Below are 24498 nucleotides of genomic sequence, written 5' to 3' on the forward strand. Positions count from 1 at the left end.
ACCGAGCAATAATCAGTTTTATTTTAATTCGCTTACTGGTTATGAGAACGAGAAGAGTAAATTTGTCACTTCCTCAAGGTCACTTTGAGCCAAAAATAGAATTCTGGTGTAAGGTCTGGTTGCTAAACCAGGCTTCCCCTGCAATGGTAAGCTGCCATTGGTAAGCTGGTCACTAAGAAACAGAAAAGAGAAGAAGAAGATGGGATATTTAAAGTATGTTCCTACTGCTATCTCTTTCTCATACTTGTCCATCCCCTCTATTTTGCCCATTTCCCATACTGTGGGTTGCCCGTTTCCCGTGCTGTAGGTTCTATATTACAGTTATGGGAAGAAACTGCAATGGCCTTGGCCGATAAGGAAAAAACCTTATTCCTATTTCAAACATGAAACAAATGTTTCATTTTCCTTTCTGATTAAAATACGGGATTTAGCCCAGCTGGCGTGGCTCAGTGGTTGAGCATCGAACTATGAACCACAAAGGTCACAGTTTGATTCCCGGTCAGGGCACATGCCTGGGTTGTGGGCTCGATCCCCTAGTAGGGGGCATGCAGGAGACAGCTGATCAATGATTCTCTCTCATCATTGATGTTTCTATTTCATCCTTCCTCTCAAAAATCAATAAAAATATATTTTTAAAAATACATGGGATATAACCTCAAAAATTAAGATTCTTTTTAAAATTGTCTTGTTAAATTAATTTCTTCTATTAAAAATGCTTTTCATTGATTCCTAGAGGAAGAAGGGAGAGAGAGAGAGAGAGAGAGAGAGAGAGAGAGAGAGAGAGAGAGAGAGAAACATTGATGTGAGAAAGAAACATCACTTGGTTGGTTGTCTCCTGTATGTGCCCCAACCAGGGATTGAACCTGCAATCTAGGTATGTGCTCTGATTGGGAATTGAACAAAAGACATTTTGGGGTACAGAACAAGGCTCCAACCAACAGAGCCACCCGGCCAGGTCTCTTCTATTTAAATTTTCTTGATACATATTATTATCTTTTGATTTATAAATTTACGGCAGTTCACTAAGACATGTGTAGGTACCTGCACATATAGCCTTTGGCATATGTCTAAAGCAGTACTACCAACTTTTAAAATAGTTTTTTTCATTTTTATTACAAATACTAGAGGCCCGGTGCATGAAATTCATGCATGGAGGTGGTGTCCCTCAGCCTGGCCTGTACCGTCCGTCTCCAATCTGGGATTCCTCTCACAATCCGGGACCGCTGGCTCCTAACCACTCCTCTGCCAGCCTGATTGACGCCTAACTGCTCCCCTGTCATCCTGATCACCCCCAACTGCCCTCCCCTGCTGGCCTGATCACCCACAACTGCCCTTCCCTGCCGCGACCCACCTCCTCCGCCGAGACCCACCTCTTCTGCGTGAGGTAGTGGAGATGCTGGGACCGGCCTCCTCTGCGCTGTGCAGAGCCGCGGGCCCCCCAGGCCTTACTGTGTGGAGCGGCCTCCAGGCCCCGCCTCTGCTGTGCACATGGCCATCTTGTGGCGGCCATCTTGTGGCGGCCATCTTGTGGCGGCCATATTGTGCCGACTTTCGCACAAGGGCATGACGCCACCTAGGCTTTTATTACATAGGATGCACACACAACCAAGATGTCATAGGTCATTTCTTGGCTCTACTTGCATTCAGTCCTTGCTCTTGAGCAGCTTTCTTTGCTCTTACCATCTCAACACGTTCCCTATCGTTTCTGGCAGGCCTTCTTTGTCCTTGCCAGTCTACACGGAAATTGCAGAAGTACTTTCAGATGTACTTACTGGTTGGTATGTTTTCAAAGCTTGTTCCAAAAGCTCCTGTTCTGTTGTCCACGGGGTGAAATCTGTGCACATACCTTCAAATCATTGTGAAGGTGTTGCATTGTCTGCTTGAGGCACTGAAGACTGTCTGTTCTTTTACAAACTTATCAAAAATCTTTTTATGTCATTTCCTCAATGAAGGTCAAGTGTTTGAAGACTCTTTGCTTTTCTGATAACATCTTTGGTGGTTCTATTGATTCCAGAAGAAGAATGCATGTTCAGATAATTAGCAATAACTTCCCATCTTGAATTTGTGGCAGCAGGAAAGAAATTCACAGATTTAATTAGTAACTGCTGATCATATTCTGACCAATCTTGACTGCAATTTCCACCTCCACCAGTTGATTTCTTGATGCTTATCACATATGAGCCTCAGCTTCCTCTTTCTTGTTTCTAATTTGCTCATTTCTTTCTGTTTTTCCAGAGCAGCCTTTTCTATTTTGAGAATGATGTGTTTCATTCAAACAAACACTGTAAACTTGCTAATTCAAGGTGCTCACAAAGTTTTCCCACTTCTATCATTTTTAACCTGCACTTCCTCGTTTTCACAAAAGTGATTCCAGGTCTTGCATGAGCTTTGAAATTTTTGCCTTTCCTCTGTAATGGCTTTTGTCTGGCTATTTTGTCCTTCTTTGCCAATAATGCTTGTTGTCTACCTTCCTCTTCTTCCTCTTTAGCTAATGGAGCAGCTCTAATCCATTTGTCTTTGTTTTTCTTTAGCTTCTTGCTCCTTCTGTTTGGCTTCTGCTTTCTTTCCTGCTTTTTCTTCCCACATGGAAGTTCTTAGTTTATTAATCCTCTCATGAAAAATCTGCACAATCATCACGGATGAAGTCAGTGAAGAATCATTAATACTTCTGTTATCCAATCCTAGCTCACTTTTGCCAGCACCAACACGGGCCTTCGTAGTCCCTCTGACTTTCTTCATCCTATTATTGCATTCCTTTCTGTTTCCTTGGGGTCTTCTTCTCCTATAGGCCATGTCTTGCAAGTCTATGTTTGGGTTCATTTTTCTTTGCATAATCCAAGGAATAATAAGTCATGCCAAAGCCATTTGTCTTGCCACCACCAAAATGAGTTCTGAATCCAAACACAAAGATGATATCTGATGTTATCTTATACATGTTGGTTAATTTTTCCCAACTTTCTCTCTTGGGTTCTGTTGCCTTCTGAGGGTGAAGGACATCAATGACCATTGGTTTGCCCTGAAGTAGTCTGTTGGTCATGAACTTCCTGGTCTGGGTAGTTGCTGTGTCCTTCTTTCTTGGCCTTCCCCTCTTCCTTAATTTTTTAAATCCTTGGATCAAGGCTATATGCATTGTCAATGAATGTCCTTATTCAGTTTGTTTCTTCTTTTTTTCATTGTGGCCCTGCTGCTCTGTTCCGTTTTTCAATCCATCTCCTCTCATCACAACATTTTTCTTTTTCTTCTTCATCTAAATGGGAATAATCTTTCTAAGAATCAAAATTGTATCAGAAAGAATAAAATGTATCTACATCTTCAAATCAGGAATTCATATCACCAAGTCTCGGACATTTTTAAAATTTGACCTTTTGGAATTCCTTTAAACCTGGGAAAACACTTTGAAGAAACTGTAGCTTGCTTTCCTTTAAGAAGCAACCGAGATATCAAAAATACGTTGATCAGTTTCGGTGTAACTTTGTATCTTACATGGCCAAGTCGAAGTACTACCTAATGATCTTGGTTCTACAGTGGTGGGATCAAGTGTTTTTAGAACAGGAAATTCTTCTCATTACAATTCTTCACCTTCTGATTCCTCTGATAAATCTTTCTTATCCTCCAGTTCCTGAAAAGAGGCAGAAGAATTTCTGTTTCTCCCCTTAACAAAAGCTTCAAACCATCTTCCCAAAGGTTCAACTTGATAGTGTTGAGGCTGTGATTGAAAGAGTTGAGAGTTGGCCTTCTGTAGTGGGAAACGTTCTATATTTATGCTATATAATAAGATAGCCACACGAGCGCTTGTGTGACCAAGGAACAAAAAATAATTTTATTTTACTTAAATTTAGAAACAACCTGTGGCTAGTGGACAGCATAGCCCTAAAGTCTGGGTATATATTTTATTCTTAACACTTTTTATTTTAAAATAGAGCCACAGGAAGTTGCAAAAATAGTACGGAGAGGTCCAGTTTCCCCTGGTTTTTCTCAAAGTATGTAACTATAGTACAATATTAAAACCAGGAAATTGACACGGGTACAGTATATTTAGTTTTATGTCATTTTTACACTTGTATAGAGTTGTGTTGCCCTGGCCAGTTTGGCTCAGTGGATAGAGCATGGGCCCAGGAACTGAAGGGTCATGGTTCGATTCTGGTCAAGGGCACATGCCTGGGTTGTGGGTTTGATCCCCAGTAGGGGGCGTGCAGGAGGCAGCCGATCAATGATTCTCTCTCATCATTGATGTTTCTATCTCTCTCTCCCTCTTCCTTCCTCTCTGAAAGCAATAAAAATATATTAGAGTTGTGTAACCACCACCTTAATCAAGATACTCAACAATCCCATCACCACCAAGAATTCCCTTGTGCTATCCCTTTACAGTCACCCGCAGCACTCTTATCCCCACCATGCCTAGCCTCTGGCAGCCACTAATCTATTCTCTAATTCTATCATGTTGTCACCTACAAACGTTGTACAAGTGGAAACACACAGTATGTGACTTTCTGAGGTTGGCCTTTTTCACCGGGCATAATGCCCTTGAGATCGATTAAACTTCTTGGCATGCATCAATAACATGGTTCCTTTTTACAGCTGTGTCGAATTCCATAGTGTGGATGTACCACAGCTGGTTTTATCTATTATGTTAATGAACATTAGGTTGTTTGAAGTTTTAGGATTTTATAAATAAAACTGCTATGACCATTCTCACACAGATTTTAGTGCAGATTTCATTTCTCTGGGATAAAGGCTTAGACATGCGACTGACAGATTGTGTGATGAGTGGACGTCCACCTGTGGTTTTGTTTTTTAAAATATTTTTTATTGATTTCAGAGAGGAAAGGAGAGGCACAGATAGAAACATCAATGATGAGAGAGAATTATTGATTGACTGCCTCCTGCACGCCTGCTACTGGGGATTGAGCAGGCAACCCAGGCATATGCCCTGACTAGGAATTGAACTGTGACCTCCTGGTTCATAGGTCGACTATGTATATATCTTCATTTACTTAAATCTTTAATTACTTTCATCAGTACTTTGTAGTTTTCATGGGTATATCTTTTAAAAGCAACCTAAATAATAAATTAAAAATTGCTTACAAATGCTACCGAAATAAAAAGTGATAGTCCAAACAAGTTTTGAAAGTAAAAATTATCTTAATGAACTAAAGTTAAAAATCAAAAGTAACATAAATCCAAATATGTCCATTTGGGGCAAATAAGCAGATTTTTCTGAAAGTCATGGTTTATATAATTTACAAAGAAACAAAAGGGCACCACAGGGAATTTTGCAATTGAAACAGTAAACAGAGCAGATTGGAAGTATAAGGGAGGATAGAATAAGTACCTTCCAATTATACGCAGCACTGTTTTCCTCCCCTTTTTTGATTGTTATGTTTATTCTAGGTATCAAACCTGTTCATTACATGTGCAGGTATAGTGCAAGATTAGGGTTTTAAATTATATAATTGCAATTACATAACTGTATAAATGATATTTTTAAAGAGTAGTGGTAAAAAATAATGCTTTATCAATTTTGCTGCTTAGCTATTTACAGAAGGAAGGTCAAGTAGAAAAATAATTCTGTTGAATAATAAATGTATTAATATTAACTATTTAGACAATTTACTGAAGCTATGGGGAAAGTGGGATATGAGAAAATCAAAGGGATTAAAATTATTTAGCCCAGAAATGAGAATTCTGTGAAAATACCTAGAAGACAATCAGGAGGTTATATATCTATTCAAGGGAAATAAAGGAAAATTTCTTAACATACCCAAGAATACATTTGTAACAAATGGAGATCAAAATAATGATAATGCAGCAAGTAAGTTGTACAAACCTTGAAATAAGGAAGGTCCTATTGATGATGAGTGAAATATAGTTGTGAAGGCCTGAGATGACCAAAATAACTCACAGAATCTCCCCCCGCCCCGCACCCCCCGCCAACATTCTACAAGTGTACAATCCAAGCCTTCAGAAAACATGTCCAGTTTTCAAGTCTGACTCAGAAAGAAGAATATGAAGACTGGACATGAAGAGCAAATAATAGTGACCATTTTCTGTTCACCTCTATGTCTCCCAGATGCTTTACTGGTTCACACAATTGCTTGATATGAGCACGTACTGAGGATATCCCAAAGCAAATGGAATTATAATTTGTGGAGAGACAAAAAGAAGATAATTTCTGAAAAACAAGAGTGTGGACATCATTTTCTAAACTGTTGGTAGTGATATCATGCCAAGAAAGTTTGACAGTGGATGGAGAGAATCAAGAAGAAGCTAAAGGACTTCTCATACAAAATCAAACACGCATATCATAATCATTTCATCCCCACTACCCATAATATCACTGCTGAGTATGTCTCACCACCAGACATACTTAGCAGTGGTAGGGTCTGAGTAGAATAAAGAAGAAAAACGTAAGTAGAAGAACCAATGAGAGAGAGACAGAAAAGGAGGAAGTACATTATTAGTAACACTTAACGACTATTCAGATGTGAGAGAGTAAAACTAAAAGCAAATAAGCAAAACTAGTGTTGCCCCCAAAACATTTTTACAATCAAATGAAATAAAAATATTCAAATTACCTCAATACTGAACAACTTATTGGTGCCACATGATAATGTATAGTAGTAACCAAACTCAAAAGCATGAAACCAAAGCTAAAAACAGGAACCAAAGTTAAAGGTCAAAGATTGCATATCTGTCAGAGTCTAAGAATCTTAAAGCTACAGGATGTATTTAAACGACATTGAATCCCTATTGTAATACAGCATTAATTTGATTTTTTTAAATAGAGCATCACACTGGATAGGGACACATTTACTAATGTAAGTGCTTAACAAATTCAGGAAGCCGTTTCCTAGCCTGTATGAGCTAACCAACAGACCATCCGGTGAGTAAGCAACAGGAGAAGCAACTCCTGCTGCCACCTGTTTTGTCCTCTCGTGCCAATGTAGAGACAGCTGCACACAGAAGCTCCAAATGACAGAAAACCTTGGAATTCTTTCATCCCATTATCGCCCACTGCCTTTACCACAATCATTTCTACAACATACACAGAGCCAGCCTTTCACTGTCCACAACTCTTAAACAGCATTTAGTCCATATTTTAAGAAATGGAGTCTGTGGAAGGGGACTATTTCTCTGCATTCAGTAACATACAGTATGAGGCAACCTTTACTAAAAATAAACAGCTCAGTGTTAAGACCAAATAAGATACATAATGCATTCAGATGGCCCCATCACGTAGAAATCTTGACACAACCAAAGGTGAAGAGTATGATTACGTTGATGAGGAATTTAAAGATGTAATTCTACCAAAAATATAAAAAATGACTTCTGTCCACCAGTGAAATATAACATTTAAAATGTCCAGATATTGAGAGGTTCTGTCTATATAAATGTTTTCTTTTAAACCTCCTTCTAGAGTTTGACCTTTCTTCAAGTGATGAACAAATTACTTTTCACCAACTCCTAACTTTAGCCAAGAGTGTCTTTTCAGTATTTTTTAAAAAAAACAACACACACACACACAACACAAAGAAAAAAACCTTAACAGATTACAGAGGGGTAATGATAGCCACAAATTCTCTGTCACTACTCCCAAGAGGTGAGGTCTATTTCTCCACCTCCTAGAATCTGGGCTGGGTCTATGACGGTTTGTCCAACAGCAAAGGACAGAAATGACATTGCGCCAGTTCTAGGCTAACACTTTAAGGGGCCTGGCAACTTCTGCTTCCTCCACTTTGGAATCCAGATGCTATACTGTGAGAAGGTTCAAGCAGCCTAAATGAAGGAGAATCAAAGTTCCAGCTGACGACTTCAGCTAAAATCCCAGTTGACAGTCAGCAAGCACCAACTTGCCAGCTGTCTAAGTGAGCTCTCTTGGAAATAAATCCTACAGCCCTAATCGAGCTGTCCCAGCTGACAACACGCAGGCCACAGATGAGCCATCCTTATCAAACCCTGGCCAAATCTCAAAATTGTGAGCAAGATAAATATTTTCTTAAGCCAATAATTTTGGGGTTGATTTGTTATGCAGCAATAGATTACTGAAACAAAATTTGGTACCAGAATTGGGGTTCCACTGTTACAAAAACCTAAAATATGTACTGGCTTTCGATCCCAGTAATGGGCAGAAGATGGAGGTGACTGTTAATAAAGATTTGAAAAAGTGAAGAAATGCTAATGGTGGCTGAAGAAAGGGAATCTACTTTATGTACGGCAGAATAATTAGCACACCCACTGTGTGCAGTAATGTGGAAGGTCGAAAGTTATCCATGGGATCTAAGGAGAATTCCAGGAAGAATGTTGAAAGTACCAACTGGCTTTTCTTAGCTTCCTGTGATAAAATACAGGAGTAGTGGGGTGAACAAAAAAGAAACCATTTGGTTCCTTTCCAAGCAGAATTTAGAGGAAATAAACATAAAGGAGTCAAACTTGATAGGTTCCCAAATAAAACTATTCCTCATTTCAGTATCTTAGCAAATGACGCACAAAATAAGAAATAGCTCAGGGCAAAGATAAAATCCTGTGGCCTCAAGTGTGTGGCTGCATAGCCCTTTGTTGAGCCCCATAAAGATTTTAAGTGGTTCCTCATAGACTCTTTCCATTTAGACCAGTGGTCCTAAACCTTCCTGTGTGTCAGACACAGCTCAGAGGTTTGCTGAAACCCAGATTGCTGGGCTGGATCCTCACAGTTTGATTCGGCAAATCTAAAATGGGGTCTGACCTCTGTAGTCAATTTCAATTCCCAGATGATGCCAATGCTGGTGGTACAGGCACCACACTTTGCAAATCAGAAGTAGACCAAAAAGGCTTGAAAGAATTTTAAGGGTGCATCTTAAGGACTATCTCTACCAGACACTAGAGCTTCTAAGAATCTTAAAGGTATTTTCACACAACATTGACTTGAAGGTAGTCCAAGGCAGAGAGAGAGTTCTGCCTCAAAGAGATTTGTGGGAATGGGTTTTTCTCTAATGCTGGGAACCCCAAAGAGATACATGGGAAAACCCACAAAGACTTTGAGAAACGTATCCGTGGAAGCATTATCAGCCTGGACTGAAAAGACAGAAATGGTTCAAAATAAAAATATATCAGCGCCTTATGCAGATACAAAGAGGCTGCAAACATGAACCATTTCTTGTGGAAAAGTAAGAAGATTCAGAAAATACAGCCCAGAGCCTAGGGTGGAGATAAGAGCCATGCAAACTCGCCCCTAAACAAGAACCACAGACATGTACCTAGCTGGGTTTTAGAGCTGCCTATGGGTGCCTCCCATGTCCCCGCTTCTGGCCTTTTTAAAAATTCACACACCATACAATTCACCCCAAGTGTGCAATTCAAAGATTTTTAGTAAATTCAGATACAATCGGTTACTTTTAGAACATTTTATCACCTCCAAAAGAAACCTGTACACTTTAGTTATCAAGCTCTCCCTCACACAGCCCTCAGAAATCACTAATCTACTTTCTGTCTCTATAGATTTGCCTATGCTAGGTATAAATGGAATCACACAAGCTGTGACCTTCTGTGACTGGCTTCTTTCACTTACGTATTTTGAAGGTTCATCCATACTGTAATATGTATTAGTATCTCATTCCATTGTATGGATATCCTACATTTTATTTATCCATTCTTCGGTTGATGGAGATTTGAGTTGTTTCCACCTTTTGGCTCTTACAATGTCACTATGAACATTCACGTGCAAGTTTTGTATGGATACGTGATTTCCTTTCTCTTGGGTTTATGCTTAGGTATGAAATTGCTGGGTCCTAGGACACCTCAGTTACAACTCTGTTTTAACATTTTGTGAAACTGCCAGACTGTTTCTAAAGTGATTGCATCTTTTTTTTTTAATGTTTTTATGGATTTTTAGAAAGAGAGGAAGGGAGAGGGAGAGAGAAACATCTATGTGATCAATGTGAGGGAGAAACATTGACCTGCTGCCTCCTGCATGACCTCTAATGGGGATCGAGCCTACAGCCTGGGCATGCACCCTGACAGGAATCAAACAGGCAACCCCGTAGTGTATGGGACAATGCTCAACCAACTGAGGCACTCCAGCTGGGCCTGACTGCATCTTTTTACATTTCCACCAGCAATTGTTCCACAGCCTCTAATACCTTTTTGAAGGGGCATGTCTGGTGATATTTTCCCATCCCTGCCTTACTATTGTACATGTATGTGTGGTGGGGGGAGGTATATCATTTGTCCCTTTCGTTCACAGGTGTTCAGTTGAGATTAGCTGTACTGAAAGAGCCTCATCAGTTCTTTGACCTGATTTAGACGATGAGATCCTGAACTAAGCTGATGTAGTAATGAGGTGAGATAGTGAAGGTCTTGTGTGGGGGTCAGCACTGTTTACATGAGTGAGGGGCCAGAGAGCACACACCCTGGTCAACTGTTACTTTGGTGACCACCTCCAACGAACTCCACTTCTGAGTATTCATGTCTTTGCGTAGTCCCTTCTCACACTGACTCTGGGATGGGCCTATTGTTAGACCATTAAAATACGGCAGAAATGATGCAGCGCCAGTTCTGGGCTTAGCCCTTGGTGGAACCCAGATACCACAAGGCAACTCAAGCAGCCACTGGGTCCCGCTGAGCTCCTCTCCAAGCCTCAGAGGACAGCAGCCATTCCAGCATCCAGCCAACATCACATGAAACAGAACTTCCTGGTCAACCCACTGAATCCCGAGGTTACAAATTGCTGGTTTAAGCTATTACATTTTGGAATGGTTTATTAAACTGCAAAAAAAAAAAAAAAAAAATAGCCAGAACACAGGCCCCTTTTGGTATATTTTGAACTTCAATTCTCTCTAGTCATGATAAATTAGTTATTTATGAAGCAATACAATGTGGAATAAACATTTTTTTTCCTGCCAAACATTTAATGCATTATACCTAGGATCAATTTAACAATCATTTAAGCAACTGAAATATACTTTCGAAATCTCAGGAGAATTTTCTTACAGTCTATCCTATAGACAGATCTTAGAGTCAGAAATAATGACAAAAGTTAAGAGTTTTTGCCCTGGCTGGTGTGGCTCAGCATCGTCCTGTACACCAAAGGGTTGAGGGTTCAGTTCCAGGCCAGGTCCCATACCTGTATTTCAGGTTCAGTCCCCGGTTGGTGCTGTGAGAGGCAACCAATTGATGTCTCTCTTTCTCTCTCTCTGTCTCTGCCTCTCTGTCTCTCTCTCTCTCTGTCTCCCTTCCTCTCTCTAAAAAAACAAAATTAAGAGTTTTCATTTTCAGTTGAAAGCAATGAACAGCTCCACAGGGTCTCGGGGGACTGGCCAAGGCCAAGTGACCTCAGCTAACTGGCATCTCTTGGTGCTCAGCAAGGACACGAGGGGTACAGATAAATCCAAGGAAAGGCCCCTGTATATCAGGTAAATTCACAACAGGAATTTGAAAGTCGGGAGGTGATACACAGAAGCAATCTGTAGAAATAGCCAGGGACTCCTCAGGGCACAGTTACAAGGGTTAAGATGTTCTTCCAAAGCCTGTTGTTATGGCAACCAGCGAAGATTTTTAACATCAGTAATTTCAATAAAAATTTGTAAGCTCTGCTTTCTCTTATGCTGAGGAAGCTGCTGTCTTCCTGCTTAGCTGCTTTGGCTCTAACGGCCCTCACTTGCCTGACCCAGGCACCAGGTCTTTCAGTCCATCCTATGGATACCACGCTGGCACACGGGGAGCCTGGAGGCTTCCTGCATCTCAAGAACAGGGGCGATAATAGTGAGCCCCTCAGATGGTAGAAGTGTTCTTCTAACTTTCACAGAATAGTGCTTAAAAAGTTCCAGGGACATAGTAAACTCTTGATATTATATATCAACATGTTACATTTGTTAAATTATAAGTGTATCTGCCCTCAAAACAACTTTCAAGAAAAAAAAAATTTTAATATAAGAGTATCAAATCACAAGTCTATTAATAGGGAACTGGCTCAAACAAAGTGTCATACACCTATATAGTGAAATAATATGCTGCCTTAAAAGAGATAATAAAAGAAAGGAAGAGCCTTTCCAAAGATTTGATGTGGAATATTTCTAATCCTATCTAATAAAAGAGAAACATGCCAATTGACTATACTCTGCTAACCCACAAGCCACGCCCACCAGCCAACCAGGAGCAAGTATGCAAATTAACCCAACAAAGATGGCGACGGCCACAGAGCTGGAGAGAGCAGGAGGCTTGGGTTGTCCCCACGATGGAGGAAGCCAAGCTTCTCCCACCCTGGCCTGCCCTGGCCTCCGCTCAAGGCTACAAAGTTTCAATTATAGAAGATAAATAAATCCCAGATACCTGCTTCCAACCTCTGCTTGGGTCGCCGGGGGGCGTGGCCGGCCTGCAAACCACCCCAGGCCCCTTGCCCAGGCCACCCCACACCCCAAGGGAACTCCCACCCTGATCCGGGACACCCTTCAGGGCAAACCAGCCAGCCCCCACCCGCGCACCAGGCCTCTATCCTATCTAATAAAAGAGTAATATGCAGATTGACCATCACTCTAACACACAAGATGGCTGCCCCCATGTGGTCAAAGATCCTGCTCCCATGTGGACACAAGATGGCTGCCACAAGATGGCCAGCAGGAGAGGGCAGTTGGGAGGGACCAGGCCTGCAAGGGAGGGCAGTTGGGGGTGATCAAGCCTGCAGGGAAGGGCAGTTGGCGGGGGGGCCCAGGCCTGCAGGGGAGAGCAGTTGTGGGGGACCAGGCCAGCAGGACAAGGCAGTTAGGGGTGACCAGACCTGCAGGACAGGGCAGTTGGGGGGTACCAGGGCTGCAGGGTAGGGCAGTTTTGGGGGACCCAGGCCTGCAGGGGAGGGAGTTGGCGGGGGGGGGGGGGGGGAACCAGACCAGCAGGGGAAAGCAGTTAGGGGCAATGAGGCTGGCAGGGGAGGGCAGTTAGGGGTGACTGGGTCGGCAGGGGAGGGCAGTTAGGGGGGACCAGGCCTGCAGGGAAGGGCAGTTAGGGGCAATCGAGCCAGCAGGGGAGCAGTTAGGCATTAATCAGGCTGGCAGGGGAGTGGTTAGGGGTGATCAGGCTGGCAGGCAGAAGCGGTTAGGGGCAATCAGGAAGGCAGGCAGGTGAGCAGTTGGGAGCCAGCAGTCCTGGATTGTGAGAGGGATGTCCGACTGCCCGTTTAGGCCCAAACCCAATAGGGATCGGGCCTAAACGGGCAGTCGGACATCCCTGGAGGGGTCCCAGATTGGAGAGGGTGCAGGCTGGGCTGAGGGACACACACCCCTATGCACGAATTTCATGCACTGGGCCTCTAGTACTATATAAAAGAAAACCTGAGTTGAAGCAAACTTAATTCCATTTTTGAAATGATTATATGCTCTTTGTATATTTGTAGGAAAAAAATCAGGCTAAACAGACATCACAATTTGGGTGGGAATTTCACTTTCTACATGATATATTACTATAATGTTTTTTAAATAGTAAGCACATATGAGTCTTATAATCAGAAAAACATTCATGTAAAAGCACATAAAAATCCTTCTTAAAACACAGCATGCTTTTACCTGAATTTGTTTATACAGTTTTCATTGTTCATTCCTGTTTAGCACACAAGCAGCTCAAGTCTGTTTTTAGAACCATGTCAGAAGCTGCTATATGAGCTGTTTCCTGTATCAGGCAGCTATTTTTAATTAATGAACATTTTGTTGTAAGAGTTCACTGGAAAATAAAAACACCACCATTTCTGCAAGTTGAACTAAAGAAAGGCTTACTCTGTAAAACACTATGAAAGATTTAAGTTATTGAAAAATGCTCTATGTATTATTTAGTGATATATAATATTGAGTGTTAAGCCCTTTATTTCCAATGTGATATTGAGATAAATTAATCTCATTAAAAATCCCTCAAGGAGCAGATCTAAATGCTATTTGCTTAATTTCACATAAAAAAACATAACACAACATTCTTCACATAGTAAGCACTCAAATGTGAGCTGCCAGAAAATCAGAGGTAAGAAAGAGAAAGAATACAGAAATAATATGACTTCTTTTAAACTAAATATTTACTAAGCAATTAGATGCAAAAATACTGTCCTACACTGACTTGTAGCTGCTCTATCCGAAAGTATGAATAGCAATAATCACCCCCTCTACTTTATTATATTGTCCCAAGGTTGAAAGGAGATAATATGGCTTAAAAGATAGCTGCTATGTTAACAAATTATATTTTTCATCTATCCAATTCTTCAACCCATGGGTTGCCCAGCACAACAAGGAGTCCTCTGAAGAGCCAGCAGCAGTGAGAGTCGGTGAGAACTCAATGGCTGCTCAGCAGAACCTGAGTTCCAAAGGTCCCACACCAAGCCATTCTCCCACAGAACAGCGATGGGATTTTCATCGAGATCTAAGAGAAGGTTCTAAGAAAGTCCCACTGCACTGTGTATGGCGGTCGCAAAAAAAAGGGGGTTTATTGTTCTCTTGCCAAACTATAATCCTCATGACAGGTGGCAAGCAATCCAACTATACTAAACTCTACCCCACACCCTCTTCACTCACTACTTCCCTAAATTCCTTGCATTTCTATTTTTCCTTATCCATTAATTCAATTCAGACAGGTTATAGACTTTCTACCTAACACATTTAACTAAAACATGTTGTCATTTAAGAGAAATTCTGAGGTTGGGGTGGATTCAACATATGGCCCCCAGGGAGTGGTGAAGGCTGATGTCCTTGAAGGAGCCTTACACCTGTAAGCATATCCCATCCGGGCTGTGATGGCTAATTCTATGCATCAACTGCAGAGACTTTTTGGATGAGATTAACATTTAAATCGGTGAACTCTGAGTAAGCAGATTGCTCTCCTTAATGTGGATAGGTCTCATTCAATCAGTTGAGACGGAATAAAACAAAAAGCCCAGCCTGCCTGAACAAGAGAAAATTCTCCAGCAGACTACCTTTGGACTTCAATCTGGACCACTGGCTCTCCTGGGTCTGGAACCTGCTGGTCCACTCTGCAGATCTGGGCTTGCCAAGCTCCATAAACACATTCTCCAATTCCTCATAAAATACTTGTGTGTGTACATGTGTGCACACATGCACATGGACACACATACATACAAATCCTATGGGTTCTGTTTCTCTGGAGAATACTGACTAATACAGGTAGTCCCCTTGGGAAGTCATAGCCTGGCTACCAGCAGTTTAACATGCACACAGGAAAAGTCATTCGACAAGGGACAAATGGCCTCCTGTGACCAGGGCATGCCTCACCTTCCTTCCTACCATGGTGCTCTCCAGCAAACCACATTGTGTGGGGCTGCATGATTATGCCCAGAGAGGACATAGCTAGGCACACCTTACTATCCCTTACTTATTAGATCCCGAAGAAGAGAAATGACCCAGCCAGTGTAGCTCATGATTGAGCATCAACCCATGCACTAAGAGGTCAGGGCACATGCCCAGGTTGCGGGCTCAGTCCCCAATTTGGGGCATGCAGGAGGCAGCTGGTCAATGATTTTCTCTCACCATTGATGTTTCTCTCTCTCTCTCTCTCTCTCTCCTTCTCCCTTCCTCTCTGAAATCAGTAAAAAAAAAAAATAAAATAAAATAGCATAGGATCTCGTCAGATCATACTTGTTCCATCACTTACCAATGCCCTCAATATTAAGCTAAACTATTAGTAACTTGGTTTTATCATCTGAAAAAAAAAAATTGGAATAATAATGGTATCTATTTTTACCGGGATTTTCAGATAAAATCCCACATGAGATAAAATGTGTAAAACATTTTGAACACTGCACGGGACATAGGAAGCTCTCAACAAACTATCCATTCTTATTTAATCAGCCTTTCGATGTTTATAAAATGTAAATGCCCTACTCACCCTCGTCCTTTTTCTCTCATCTTCTGTAGAATCAAGAATTTCAGCTGGATGAGGCCAAACACACTTAGAAACTATATCTAATCTAGTGTTTATTTACACAGCACGGTTCATTGGGTCACATGCAAATTAAGTGCTTACCAAAGCTTCAATAAAAACGGAGGACATAAAGAAAAATCATGACTTAAAAAATATTTCTACCTGTTGAGTTGACTACCTACTGGCTTTGTGAAATACCCAGTAAGTGGAGAACTTAATTTTTCCCTTATGGGGTCCCTTTATAGGACACTGACAAAACAGTCTTGGTGTGGCTGCATTCTAAGCCCAAGAGGCAAATGCAATGTGTGTGGTTCTCTTCCTTTGCCATTTGTGACATGTGGCCTTTACTTAAGACATTCAGTTACTCTGCCCACACGAAGTTAATAATTCTGCATAGCAGTGGGCAGGCTGAAGACCTGAGTTCTCATTTAAACTCTCACACAACCTTCTGACCTCAGTGTTGCCAACAATGACACCCCCTGCCCCCTTACTTCACAGGTTTCTTCAGAACAAAAACAGCAAAGATGGTGGGCATTTAGCACAGGGTTCCAGGTTTGCTGCACAGAGGAAAAAGAAAAACATATTTGTGGGGATTGTGACAATGTTCCTTCAGTGAGGACTTCATAAATATTTGAAGGACAAAGTCAAGATGAAAGAGTTACTTGCCTTTAAACAATGATGTATTTCTTGTGCTATACTCTCTTGTGCTATACTCTTCTAATTTCTCTCCCAAAGAATTCCTATTTAGTATTAAAGTGTCAGTGTCAACAAAGGTACTCTTGACACTGACACTTTTAATTACACATTACAAAGGATTTTGGAAATCAAGGTTGTCAGTAGTAAGGCAGAACTGTGTTGAAGCTTTATTCTCACCTACTAGCTACATAGTAGGATAGCAAGACTCTTCAATCCTTGGGTTTCCTTTGCTTGCTTGTGTTTTGAATAAAGACGACAATTTCATCTTTACTCTGAGGCCCAAATAAGATCACACACACACCGCTATGAACAGGAAGGCACCCGTCAGGATGGCTGCCCTACTCCATCAGCAGCTAGGGCGGCAGATGTTTCCTTCAACAGTTCACATCTGAACTGCTAAGGTTGTCTCAAGTGGATTTGTTAGGCGATGCGACTTAACACCAGCCCACTGATCCAAGAACTGCAAGAAACAAGGTTAGAATTCACCCACAAAAGACATACAGGGTGAGTAAAAGTTTTAGCCAAAATGTCAGCTGTGAGTCACAGTACTTAGGTTGCATTTTCTTTCTGTTCTCACTGCCTTGCTTTAATCATCGCGATGACACAAGTAAGTGTGGGGTGAGCTGACAAAAATGTCAGTGCCCCCAAATACTATTTGAAGCACCAAAGCCTAGGATCCAATGCTACATCTCTCAAGAGCTATATAACCTTCTCATTTTAAATGCAGCCCTAGATATTGCCAACCTAGAAAGTCTTCAGTTAAGAGAGAAAATAAAGGTAAAAAGGCTTACTTATTATTTTTTTTCTCTAAGGAAGATTTTTTTTAAACTGTGATCCTATCCCATTTAGTGGGTCCAATAGTAAATAGCCAAGTGAATAAGCACACAGGATAAGTTCCATCTCAGACACACACACACACACACACACACACATGCATGCATACCCGCAGTACTGTACTGGGTTATAGTTTAAAATTTTGAAAGTCACTATTTGAAAGCATAGTTACTGACTATTCTCCTGAAAATAACTGAAAAAGTATTTACATATTCAGTCCCCATGGTAACACTACTTTTTAGAAGCCCATTACTATGACAAAGAAAAAGAAGACCGTTTAAAAGGATGGGCTCTTGAGAAGAAAGTGTTCTCTCCCACTTCAGCACTCTGGTTCCAACTGATCATCGGTATGCCCAGAAAACCAACACATTTTCGAGACAAGAGACAAACATATGAAGAGATTTACTAGGGAGGGGGCAGATACAGAGGGGAAAACATTTAATTAATTCCAGGTATTGTACTAGATTATAGGCCAGCCACACATGCAGGCTTTCTCCTTTAATCCTCACAATCCTGTAAGTATCACAGTGCTGAAGCCACTATGCTGTTATAGTTTTGCCTGTTAAGTGATGACCTAATAAAGGTCATTTTCTTACAGTTATAGGACTGGCAAGTTTGGTCATTACTGATCGTTGACTAGCAGTGTTTGGTTGAGGATGAATAGGTCCTACATTCAGGATTATGAATAACCAGCCAAAATTTGGAACATCTTCCAGATTCTAATTTGCTCCATAAATAGACCGCACTCAAAACAATACCTTAATTGGCACAGAAATGGAATTCAAGAGTAAGTCCAGCCAGTGACTTGCTATGAGGTCTTGTGAAAGCCAATTTCTATGGCCCTCTAATTGTGCATCTATAAAGTCTCCCTGAAGGCAGAGCTTTGCAAAGTTTGTGATGGCTAAGATTTTATGACTCATGCCTTTAAGATGACGACACATGCTAAGTAATAAATTCCATTACCAGAAATTTCATCACCAGAGGTAGAATTAAAAGAGGTAACAGAGAAATAAACTCTAGGGCCCCAATTCTTTCCCTGACTGGCCTCTCGCTACCCCTCCCAACCCTGCAGGTATGGGCTGACCAGTCTTCCTAATCTTATAGATCAGTGGTCACCAACCTTTCGGACCTCACGGACCACCAGTGGTCCTCGGACCACCAGTTGGTGACTGCGGCTCCAAAGGTTTCCTTAAATCTGTCTAGAATTCTTGCCTCTGTCTTGCCACCTAGTGGCAACAGAATTCACATGACTAATGTTGACTCATTATGTTCAAAAGACAGAAAGGGCCTGGCCTTTCCCTGAGCCAACCATGTTCTTTCTCAGTCACCAGGCAGGCGCCACAAGACTCCAATGTAAAATGGGGATAATACATTCTATAATGTTTACTAAACAGCTAGGCACTGTGCCTGACATGTGGTAGTTGTACTCTCTCTCTCTTATTATCATTCTGGTTCTACTTTCTTTAAACAACAGGGGGAGAGGTGGTACCCCTTAGGAAGCGAAGTAGAGTCCCAAGCATTTTTCACTGATGAATTGGCTCCAGTCTTTGGTCTATTTTTAGCAATATTTGGAAACCTAGCTGGATAAAAATTAAGTTTTGTTTTAAAACAAAGTACATAGTGGCTTCCTCATAGGTGAAAAATAAATTGACAGAAAGCAAATGCTAGTGCATGGTAGGGTTTCATCAGCATTGATGTGAAAGGTGAGCAAACCCTGGAGAGAATATATGAAGTGAAAGTTAATAGCCTTCAACCAGAAAAGGAAGAGAGTCAAATGCAGGAGAAATTAATGTAATAATAGCAAGTGATTACTGAGTACTTAAAAGTTTTGTATGTGTCATTGTATTTGACACTCGCCAGAAAAGGCAAACCATGGAATAAGCTGCGAAGGCATTTAAGGCTGCCACATCAGGAATGGAAAAGTAATTTTTTTGCCAACTTTCCTATGACACATATGTAGTGTTTACTAGTATTTGTCATTAACCACCTGATACTCAGCAGAAAACAAACCAAATTCAAGACTAAGAAGGTCACAGTGAAAACCTTTAAAAAGCCAAAAGGAGGGCCCTGGCTGATGTGCCTCAGTTGGCTGGGGTCTTCCTCTGCAGGGTGTGGTGGGGGTGGGGATTGCTTGTTCAATTCCCCTTCAGGGCGTATGCCAGAGTTTCGGGCTAGGCTCGGGTAGGAGGCGTGCAGGGGGCAGCAGATCGAATGTCACTAATATCAATGTTTCTCTTTCTCTCTCTCTCTCTCTGTCTCTCCCTCTCCCTTCCTCCATCTCTAAAACTCAATAAAAAATCTTAAAAAAAATAAAAAAGAAAAGCCAAAAGGAAAGATAATATCATAGGGCAAAGAGCATAAACCAGGAACAAGAGACACAGTTACTTCTATTTTTAAAATTCACAACATTCTTGAAATTCCCGCAGGAAGGTTTCTGTTTGTTTTATAGCATCTCTCAGTACTTTGTGCAAATATGTTCATTCAAATTCCACTCTGTGAGTTCTATAAGTTCATGTCAAAATAAGCAGAGAAACAGATGAATAAAATGGAAGTATGATTACTAAACTCATCAGCATTGTGGCATGTAAGCATTGTGGCCTTTTTCTTCATCTTGTTAGCTTCTAAGACTGAAGAAATCATGTGAAAACTTTCTTACAAGCCTAGAGACACAGGAGTCATAAGGAGCCATGAAAACCTTTATCTGAAAAGGACAACAACAATCAGTAAATTTCTATTGACACCGGTTTTAGTTGCTTGAATAGTTATGTTTTCTCCTCACATTCTCCGGATTCAAAATATGATCATTTCCCAGATGAAAACTAGTTTTTCCCAAGTGAATATTCCACTATCTAACACAAACTTAGAAGAGTCAATATGAATTTTGAACACGGTGCATAAGTGATGGACCCCTCACACAGAAACAATAACACACCTTAGCTCTGGATTAGATGTCTCAGGGAGGGTTACTATAAATACAACCTCATAAAAAATTCATTAGTAATATGCTGGAGAAAATGAATTACAGGTAGTCTTTATTTTAGTTTTTCCAGTGCCCTATTATTCAAGAAAAATATGTAGAAAGACTGTGGGTTTTGAAGAGAGCTCAGCTGAAATACAGAATCCGCAGTACAGTAAGTGTGATCTCCATTTATAAAATGTCAACATCTATTTGGCAGGATTACCGTTAATGTTATGTCACTTAGCGTACACTAAAATGTAAGCCACAGACTACAACACCTGGTAGAATCTAAATAGGTCTTCACGTTAACCGGAAAGAGGACCGCCCGAAGCAGGTCTGCCCAGGCTGGCAGCACTGTGGGGTCTTGACTTTGTGCAGGAAAGATTTCACAATACGAGTCCAGGTGATTTTTTAATTTTTCTTTTTTTTAGAGAGAGGAAGGGAGAAGGGAGAGAGAGATAGAAACATCAATGAGAGGGAAACATCCATTGGCTGTCTCTTGTATCCCCCCTTCTGGGGATTGAGTCCACAACCCAGGCAAGTGCCCTGACCAGGAATCAAACCAGTGACCTCTCAGTTCATGGGTCCATGCTCAACCACTGAGCCACCCCGGCCGGGCACACTCCAGGTGATTGTGAGAGTATGTTTATTAAAGCTAGGGACAGTGAAACCAAGTAAGGTCTTAGGACAGAAGAAGCAAGAGGAGAGAACCTCTGGGAGGCTGCTTTGGCTTCCAAGAAAAATTATAGGAAAGAAATGAGCCTAGGCAGGGCTGCTTTGGGGGGTTAGCGGAGGATGAGTTATGGACTCAGTTTCAAGTCTCATGGGGATGCTTAGAGTTTAGGGAAAAGGGAGGGAAGGAAAAGGCATGGGCATGCTCCTGAATCAGATTTTCCAGGTGAGTCCTTTCAGGGTCGTGGTCTCCACTGATTGGTCAGCTCCAGGGCAAGGGGGTTATTAGTCATTGTAGCCCACCTGGTTTTGCTGCTTTTCTGGGCCTGGAGCTGAAATATAACCAAAGCCTAGATGTTATCTCCAGGGACCTTCTATACCTGGCTGTAAATTGCTCAGCCAGTGTGTTCAGCTCTCTGTTTTTCCATTCCACTTGCAAAGGAATTTTCCTAGCTTCTTACTATCCTGCCTCACTCAAAAGACCAACCCCTCTTTGCCTTAGTTTTTCAACATCCTTCTCTAAATTAGTCACCTCCCAATGTTTTCATCAGACAAACCATTAAAACTTTTTGACTCTGCACCCCAGGATATGAACATTTCTAAATTTTATATATGCACTTCAGTAATAATATATTACAAGATACACAAAATAGAACTGTTAATAAGATGAAATAAAAAAAAAACAGTTTTAAATATTGGCTTTGTAGGATTAGTTAATATCTCAAAACATGATAAAACAGAAGCCAAAGTTCATGCTTAACAACAGTGGATGTCAATTCAGATTTCAAAGAATCTTTGTGACAATTCTGATTTTATTTTTGTGGTCACCTTCTTATCCTATTGTTACTGAACTCAGAGGTTTCGCAGTCTGCAGTGCTCTTATTCAAAAACAAGGCATGGTTGTCCCAAGGTAGCTTTATTTACTTGCAGTAAGTAAAGGAGACGGGAGATTCATATTCAAAGCTCTGCCTCTCCGAAGGGAGGCTTAGCATTCTTATACACACAACTAGAGGCCCGATGCGTGAAATTCATGCAAGGGTCTTGGCCCTCGCCACCGTGGAGGCTGCCTCTGCCTTGGCTTCCGCCTGCCGTGGTGAACACCTCTGCCTCGGTCCCCACTGCCGCATCTTCATCCAGAAGGTCATTCGGAAGGACATCCGGAAGGACATCTGGGAGGACGTCTGGTCTAATTAGCATATTACACTTTTATTATTATAGATTTGGTCATTGGAGCAGAGCTAAAAGATCAAAATACTAGATATTCTCCAAGCTCCCTTTCAGCTCTAGGACTCTGACCTCTACTGAAATTTGCATTTGATTAGTAATATGCTACATACTGTTCTTGGCACAAATAACAATGTAAAATGTTTTAATAGTACCTAATAAGCTGACCATTTTTTATTTTTGTTGTTTAATTACAATTGACATTAAATATTATATTCATTTTAGATGGATAGCACAGTGGTTGGACATTTATTTAACTTATGAAGTGATCCCCAATAAGTCTAGAACCCACCTGACACCATATATAGTTATTACAATATCACTGACTATATTCCCCTTGCTGTACTTTACATCCCTATGACTATTTTGTAACTGCCAATTTGTACTTCTTAATACCTTCACCTTTGTAACCATGATCATTTATATATATATATATATATATATATATATATATATATATATATATTCATTGATTTCAGAGAGGAAGGGAGAGGGAGAGAGATAGAAACATCAATGATGAGAATCATTGATCACCTGCCTCCTGCACGCTCCGTACTAGGGGATCGAGCCCACAACCAGGGCATGTGCCCTGACGAGGAATCGAACCATGATCTCCTGGTTCATAGGTTGATGCTCAACCACTGACCACACAGGCGGGGCCCCATGATAATTTTTAATGAAATAGAGCAGCCTACATATGTATGCACTCACACATAAACACACTGCAAAACACAACTTTTGAATCTGAGAATCCTTTAAGCTCACAAAATGCTGTAACAATACATATTATTCCATATTAATTTGACAAACCAAGCACAGGCTGTCTTTTCTTACAAAAAGACTCTAGCAATTAGATATTAGAAATTTCCCTCCTCACTCTACGGACACTGCTGTGTATTTGTGATGTATACTTGTGGCATGCATTGGGTAGACTAGTTCCAAAATGAGGACGGTTGTAAATGACAAGAAAAGTAATCTAGTTCCCACGATTCCTATCTTAAGAAGATCATTATATCTTTAGGCTTTATTATTTTGGGTGTAGTAGTCCTGAATTAAGTTAATGGTCAAAAATGACCCTAGACACTCTGGCTAAAATATAAAATGTCTCACAGTGATTCTCCTTCATTACCTCTGATTCCTAGTTTAAAATAAAAATGATAAGCAATATTGAGACAGAATACTTTTAAAAACAACAGTTTTTCTTGGTTGAAAGTATATGTTTATGGATAAGTAACTTTCTAATGATATAATATAGAATACATGAAAAGTAGAGAATAGAGTCCTATTTTGCTTTTTAAAATCTAAAGGTTTCCAAATAATTTAATTCTTTCATCAAGTACACACCTGTCCATTATAGAGCTCAGAACTGGTTATACCAGCTCATGTTCCCTCATTTCCATTTTGTCCCCAATATTACCCTGTTAATGCAAAAACAACAAACATTTAAATGAACATGTACTGAGGAGGAGGAGGAGGAGTGAGGGGAGGAAGGGGGAGAAGAGGGAGGAGAGGGAGGAGGGGGAGGAGAGGGAGGAGGGGGAGGAGGAGGAGGGGGGAGGAGAGGGAGGAGGAGGGGGGAGGAGGGGGAGGAGGACAGGAAGAGTAAGAGAAGAGGAGGAGGAGGAAGAGAAGAGGAGGAGGAGAAGAATCCCAGCTCAGATGATTCAAACAAGAAAATGCCAGATTATTTGTTCACAGGGACTTCCATTTTAAAGGACTGCATCTCTTTGTGCAAAAGAACTAATGGACTTCTTTAGAATATATAGCAGCTTTAATTTTTCTTAATGTCCATCAGCTCTTTCAGATTAACTTTGATTACTTTAGTTAAACAGTTCTGGATTAAGTTCACTCAAGGATTAAAGAGCACAATCTGAACTTTAAGAGGCTTTGGTTGAAATGGGTCCAACATTAAATTAATGACAATAACAATAATATGAATCTTATAAATAAGGTTATAAATAAACCCTCCTCCCACCAGTTCCGTTGCCTTCTAAACTGACCTTTGAGTGTTGAGCAGAATACATTCTCCTAAAAGTGGCAATTCCAGAAGAACCAAGGGGCATTTTTCTTTTACTATCATACTCTCTCCAAGTTACTAAATAGCAATTATTCAGGTGCCACAAGAACAGGAAAAGGAAGAAAAATAGGCTACAGAATGACTGCTCACCCAGTGTCCCCTAAAGCTCAGTCACAGTTCCTATTCTCCTGAATCCAGCAATAGTCACATCATG

At 40.9% G+C, this 24498-nt stretch overlaps 1 protein-coding gene and 1 pseudogene across 2 annotated transcripts in view; both read right to left on the minus strand.

Annotated features, from left to right (window-relative positions):
• Nucleotides 1-24498, minus strand: part of FGD4 (FYVE, RhoGEF and PH domain containing 4) — a 230057-nt gene that overhangs the window by 156855 nt on the left and 48704 nt on the right. The window lies entirely within an intron of this gene.
• Nucleotides 2503-3762, minus strand: LOC308243335 (small ribosomal subunit protein eS24-like; annotated as a pseudogene). Its single transcript has one exon. The product of its transcript is annotated as a small ribosomal subunit protein eS24-like (transcript).

The sequence above is a fragment of the Plecotus auritus genome (genome assembly GCF_963455305.1).
Source record: "Plecotus auritus genome assembly, chromosome: 3".
Taxonomy (NCBI): Eukaryota; Metazoa; Chordata; class Mammalia; order Chiroptera; family Vespertilionidae; genus Plecotus; species Plecotus auritus.